Below are 6,562 nucleotides of genomic sequence, written 5' to 3'. Positions count from 1 at the left end.
TCAGTCGTGTCTGACTCCGACCCCATGGACTATACACTCCATGCAATTCTCCAGGCCAGAATACTGGAGTGGGGAGATGTTCCCTTCTCCAGGGGATCTTCCCAACCCTGGGATCAAACCCAGGTCTCCCACATTGCAGGCAGATTCTTTACCAGCTGAGTTACAAGGGAAACCAGAAGAGCTGACTAAAATTGGTTAAATATAGTAACAAAAACAGAAGGACTTCTGAAGCACCTGGGTCAGACAGCCGAGAGGACAGAGTCTGGGGCGGGAGGCTGCCCTGGCCCGCCGGGCCTCTCCCACCAGGAGAGTGAAGCACTGGACCAGAGGATTTCCAAGCTCCCTTTAACTCTGCAACTGTACCAACTTCAAGAGTTTCACATCCTTGGTTATGAGAAAAATGAGATAACTAAATAAGTGCACTAAAGCCTTTAAGATCTTCAATGAATTAGTCTCAGAGACAGAAAGTTTTTGCCACCCCCCCAAAAAAGCCTATTTTAACTACTTGGAAACATGCAAATTTTACCAAGAATGTTTGCTGAACATTATTGAATACTTTTAAACTTTTCATTAAAAACTGTTTTTTTTTTTCCTATTTTTACTCTCCGTACCATTTTTAATCTACTTTAGCGATGGCATGCTATTTTGAGCAGGAAACCTATTCTTTAATGTCTATAAACTAGAGCTCTTTTTATAATTCCCTCACAGGACCTGGTTCAAAGTCTACGGCACCTCAGTAATTGTTTGCCCCGCCCCAAAATAAAAGCATTAGTTAGGTGTTCGTATAAATTCCACACAGAAGGCAAGTCCTTTGTAGTCACTAAATTTCCTCGGAATATTTTCTCCAGCGCCTCACCCACAGCTTTAAAAAGGAGGGCAGAAAAAATGCCAGCTGCAATCTCCCACCCTCATTAGGGCCCCCTGTCAGAAATCGGCTAAGGAGCGGGGAATAAGGGGTAATTTTCCTTTAAAATGGAGAGGAGTTTCCTTTAGAAAGGAAATTCACTGAGGAAGTTGTTTTAGAACAAATAACTGTTCGGGAGGAAGCCGGCAAAAGGTGGGAAGAGGTTCCCTTTGATTCCCCAGTCTGTGTATTTGGGCTCAGACCAGACAACATTTTATGCACATATTAATAGAATGCAAATGAGCCCCCCGCGAGGACAGTGGTATTTGACACGAAGTATTGTCAACAGAAAGGGCTTGGGTGTGTTTTTTTAGTCCCATCAAGGTGCCCTGTCGCAGTCGGGGGGCGGTGCTGGGGAAGGTGGGGGACCCCGGTGCTTGGGAATGGATCCGGGTCTGACCTCCAGTTGGGCGGAGAGCAAAGCGCTTTTTCTGTCTCCACTTCAAGGCCCTCTCCGGAGCTGTGAGCATTCTCTTCAAAGTCCTCAGGTGCCACTGTTTACTCAGCTCTGCTCACAGGCAGTGAGGGCCCCCCAGAGTCACCTGGAGCTTCGGCCCCCAGCACCCCGGCCTCCAGGCTATGACTCTGAAGGGCTGGGGGCGACTTGGGCTCTGCTTCCCCAGGGTGCTTCCCCTGGGGCCCACGCTCGGAGACTCACTGCTCTCAGCATCCATTTGATTCTCAGGTGAAAAGGGGGACGCAACCTGGAGTCTCCTCTGCAGTGGGACTAGAACCTTCTTATGCTCGTTCAGGGCCAGTTCAGTCCAGTTCAGTCGCTCAGTCGTGTCCGAGTCTTTGCGACCCCATGGACTGCAGCACGCCAGGCCTCCCTGTCCATCACCAACTCCCAGAGCTTATCCAAACTCATGTCCATTGAGTCTGTGATGCCATCCAGCTATCTCATCCTCTGTCGTCCCCTTCTCCTCCTGCCCCCAATCCTTGCCAGCATCAGGATCTTTTCCAATGAGTCAGCTCTTTGCATCAGGTGGCCAAAGTATTGGAGCTTCAGCTCCAGCATCAGTCCTTCCAGTGAATATCCAGGACTGATTTCCTTTACGATGGATTCGTTGAATCTCCTTGCAGGGGCCAGAGGGACGCCTAGAAAGCTCCACAGGGTGAAGCCTCTGGGATGAGGTGGGGGTGGGGTAGGGGCCAGAGGTGGAGGAGACCCACGATTTCCAGGTCGAGCCCTTGTCTTTACGCAGACTGCTTACTGGTAGATACAGAGAAGCGGTTCAACTTCAGCCAATGTGTCGCTCAGTCGTGTCTGACTCTTTATGACCCCATGGACTGTAGCCCACCAGGCTCCTCCATCCATGGGATTTTCTAGGCAAGAATACTGGAGTGGGTTGCCATTTCCCTATCCAGAGGATCTTCCCAACCCAGGGATCGAACCTGGGTCTCCCGCATTGTAGGCAGACGCTTTACCGTCTGAGCCACCAGGGAAGCCCTCAGAGAAACACTAAGCGCTTTCTTTGCGTGCAGATGCTCAGTTCCTCCAAAGACATGGTTTAAATGCCCCCTCCGCGGCAGACACTGTTTGCGGCTTTTTTTTCCTGGGGAACAAGAGGGAGCACGTAGACAAATGCTTCCCTTCCATGGAACCAGCGGGGAGACACGCCAAGTGACCTGGCGCGTGAGGGGTGGCCGGGGCTTCGGGCAAAAGAAGAGAACCCGGGGGGCAGGCACACTGGAGTTGGGAAGGAATATGAACAGGTCTGAGGTGTTCACGCAGCCTCTTTGGGGAGGCCTGAGACGGCAACTCAGGCAGAGGAGGAATTCAGAGACGGAGACAGGGAGGAGCCAGTCCTGGGAAAGCTCCGCTCAGAACGGGCCTGGGCTCTGGACCTAGACTGTGGGCCCGGCCTCTTGGACTGGACTCTGGGCCTAGACTGTGGGCCTGGGCTCTGGACCTAGACTGTGGGCCCGGCCTCTGGGACTGGACTCTGGGCCCGGGCTCTGGGACTGGACTCTAGGCCTGTTCTCTGGGCCCGGGCTCTGGGACTGGTCTCTGTGCCCGGTTTCTGGGCCTGGACTCTGGGCCTGGACTCTGGGCCTGGACTGCAGGGGAGGAGGCAACAGGGGCGGCAGGGGTCGTGGGTGGAGGCAGCTGGTGAGAGCGCGTCTTGCCGACGGCAGTGAGGAGTAGCCAGCGGCCTGGGAGACACCCCAGCTCTGCCGCTGCCTGGCTGCGCCTGGGGGCAGCTCTCTGACCTTTCCCAGCCAACCTCTCCCCTGGGAAACAGTCCGGATAAGACCCGATGGGAAGGGCTTGCGAGAGGAGGTAAAGGCGGACCAGGCACCTGCTAAGAACCTGAAGCCTGACGGGCGCTTCCGCAAGCGCGATAGCCACAGCATGCGGATTCGTCCTGAAAACACGACGACAGATCACAGATACCTCTGTCTGCTGACCCTCCGGGTCCCGCTGAGAGCCGAGGCCGGGGGTCTTTCTCTGCCTCTGCTGTGTCTTCATTTTCTCTTGGAGCATCTTCACCCAGAGAGCATCCCTTGGTCTGCACTTGTCCTTGTGGAGCTCAAGGTCGTGCTGAAAGAAACATCCCGATACAGAATGAGGACCTGATCATTCAAACAAGGCCCACAGCACCGGGGACTCACTGGGGACAGAGTATTCTATATCCTGTTGGGATGAAGGCTCACAGAGTCACATGTTCATCAACAGTCATCCACGGGCACATCTGAGATGGGTGGACTTTTGTTGTGTGCAAATTACACATCAGTAAAGTTGGTTACTTTATGATTTTTTTTAAAAAATAAAGTACATCCTTATCCTTTTAGTTTACACCATAGATGATTCTTGTCCATAAAAGTTCTACATGACAAGCTTTAAGTACAAAGAAATAGGGCTGATACCCATAAGCGGGCATAAACATCAGTCTTACTATTTTATAATCAAATAGTCCAAAAAAGAAGCATATAATACTGGACATAACCTACTGCCATGAGTAATTTAGGGTCCTCTTTGAGAAGCACATGTATTCCCCCGACCTAACCTTGAAAAAGGACACGTGTGGGACCCGGGAGCAGACGGGAGGAAAGCAGCAGGCGGACAGGCGGCTCCATCACCCACTGCTCTCACTCAGGGCAAATAGGCGGCAGGACCGGAGGAGACGCCCCCTTTCCAACGTGGAGACAGGTCTCCCTGTGGTCGGGGACTGTCGTCCACCGCGCTCCGGAGCGCTCCTGCCGGAAGGGTAGGGCTGCCTCACACGAGACTTCGCCTGTCTTGAGCATCACTGTTATCTAAGTCTGGGTGTAACTGTGCTTTAAATTCTTGCTGCTTTCACCTCTTTGGGTCTTTAATTTTTCCAGTGTTGTGTTGGTTCCTTCCATACGGCAACGTGACTCAGCCGTCATTACACACACGTCCCCTCAATCGTGAGCCTCCCTCCCCTCCCCATCCCTCTCGGTCATCACAGAGTGCCAGGCTTGGCTCCTGGCCTTATTAACATGCAGCAGCTGGTCATCAGCGACCTATCTGACGCAGCGCGGTGCGTGTGTGCGGACGCTGCTGTCTCCACTCACCCCACTCTCTCCCTCCCCCGCTGTGTCCCCAGGGCGTTCTCTACATCTGCGTCTCCGCTCCTTCCCTAAATAGGCTCATCCGAACCATTTTCCTAAATCCCATACAGTTACAGTTCAGTCTCTAAGTCGTGTCAGACTCTCTGCGACCCCATGGACTGCAGCTCGCCAGGCTTCTTGTCCGTCACCAGCTCCCAGAGATTACTCAAACTCATGTGCATCGAGTCAGTGATGCCATCCAACCATCTCATCTTCTGTCGTCCCCTTCTTCTCCCACCTTCAGTGTTTCCCAGCATCAGGGTCTTTTCCAATGAGTCAGCTCTCCGCATCAGGTGGCCAAAGTACTGGAGTTTCAGCTTCAACCTCAATCCTTCCAATGAACACCCAGGACTGATCTCCTTTAGGATGGACTGGTTGGGTCTCCTTGCAGTCCAAGGGACTCTCAAGAGTCTTCTACAACATCACAGCTCAAAAGCATCAATTCTTCAGTGCTCAGCTTTCTTTATAGTCCAACTCTCACGTCCATACATGATGACTGGAAAAACCATAGCTTTGACTAGATGGACCTTTGTTGGCAAAGTAATGTCTCTGCTTTTTAATATGCTGTCTAGGTTGGTCATAGCTTTTCTTCCAAGGAGCAAACGTCTTTTAATTCCATGCATACGCATTCATATACTCTGTCTCTTTCTGACTTACTTCACTCTGTATAATAGGCTCCAGATTCATCCACCTCATTAGAACTAACTCAAATTTGTTCTTCTTTATGGTTGAGTAGTATTCCGTTGCATATATGTACCACAGCTTTATCCATTCATCTGTTGATGGACATCTAGGTTGCTTCCATGTTCTGGCTATTGTAAATAGGGCTGTGATGAACACCGGGGTGCAGGTGTCTTTTAGAACTGTAGTTTTCAGCATATATGTCCTGTTTAATCCTTTCACGTTTGAGGAAGTTCACCTCAGTGAAGGCTCCTCCTCTCTGAAGAGTTAGCATGCCGGATGCCCAGCGCCGTGACCCACCATGCGAACCCTCACAGCCTGGGCACCAGGAAACGGAAATGTGCTGAGTCCACGCAGGTGACGCCTGCGTCCGACGATCAGACCCATAGCTCTTGGTGGTGGGAACAGCACGTGGGTTCCTGGTAGGAACAGCCCCAGAACCCAGCACCTCACACGTGGAGGTCCAGGATAACGTGGCTTCCACCACCAACCACCTCTTCAGACACCGGTGGCTTCACTTTTCACTCACAGATCTCTGAAGCACTGGGAGGAACCCGGGCACAGCCCAGGGTATGGATCTAGTTTACATTTTCCCAGAGGCAGTCCATGTGTCTCCACATCATTCAGTAAAAAGCCCATCGTTTCTCCCAGTAAGGTCTAAGAGGATGCACATATCACCCTAAATTTCCACATGCTCTTGGGCTGACTCCTTGATTTTCTGTTCTGTTCCAGTGATGTGCTAATACTACCTTGCTGTAATTATAGACACTTTATCACGTGTTTTCATGCCTAGAAGGGCTAGCCCCTTCCCCCAACCTAAATTCCTCTTTGTCAAGATTTTCTTATTGATTCTTACTTATTTATTTTTCATATAAGCTTTATAATCAATTTATCTACCTCCAGGGGGAAAGTTGATAACTTTTATTTGGGAACAATAGATTGGGAAAGACTAGAGATCTTGTCAAGAAAATTAGAGATACCAAGGGAATATTTCATGCAAAGATGGGCTCGATAAAGGACAGAAATGGTATGGACCTAACAAGAGCAGAAGATATTCAGAAGAAATAGCAAGAATATACAGAAGAACTATACAAAAAGATCTTCATGATCCAGAAACCATGATGGTGTGATCACTCACCTAGAGCCAGACATCCTGAAATGAGAAGTCAAGTGGGCCTTAGAAAGCATCACTACAAACGAAGCTAGTGGAGGTGATGGAGTTTCAGTTGAGCTATTTCAAACCCTAAAAGATGATGCTGTTAAAGTGCTGCATTCAATATGCCAGCAAATTTGGAAAACACAGCAGTGGCCACAGGACTGGAAAAGGTCAGATTTTACTCCAACCCCAAAGAAAGCCAAAAATGTTCAAACTACTGTACAGTTGCACTCATTTCACAT

General features: G+C 50.4%; 1 non-coding gene across 1 annotated transcript; it reads right to left on the bottom strand.

Moving 5' to 3' along the window:
- Nucleotides 1-2,278: 2,278 nt before the first annotated feature.
- On the bottom strand, nt 2,279-2,350 carry TRNAC-ACA (transfer RNA cysteine (anticodon ACA)). Its single transcript has one exon. It is a non-coding gene; the product is annotated as a tRNA-Cys (tRNA).
- Between the last annotated feature and the right edge of the window lie 4,212 nt (nt 2,351-6,562).

This window comes from Muntiacus reevesi, chromosome 3, assembly GCF_963930625.1.
Source record: "Muntiacus reevesi chromosome 3, mMunRee1.1, whole genome shotgun sequence".
NCBI classification, from domain to species: domain Eukaryota; kingdom Metazoa; phylum Chordata; class Mammalia; order Artiodactyla; family Cervidae; genus Muntiacus; species Muntiacus reevesi.
The sequence above is the reverse complement of the archived record's forward strand: the minus strand, read 5'-3'. Positions and strand labels throughout refer to the sequence as shown.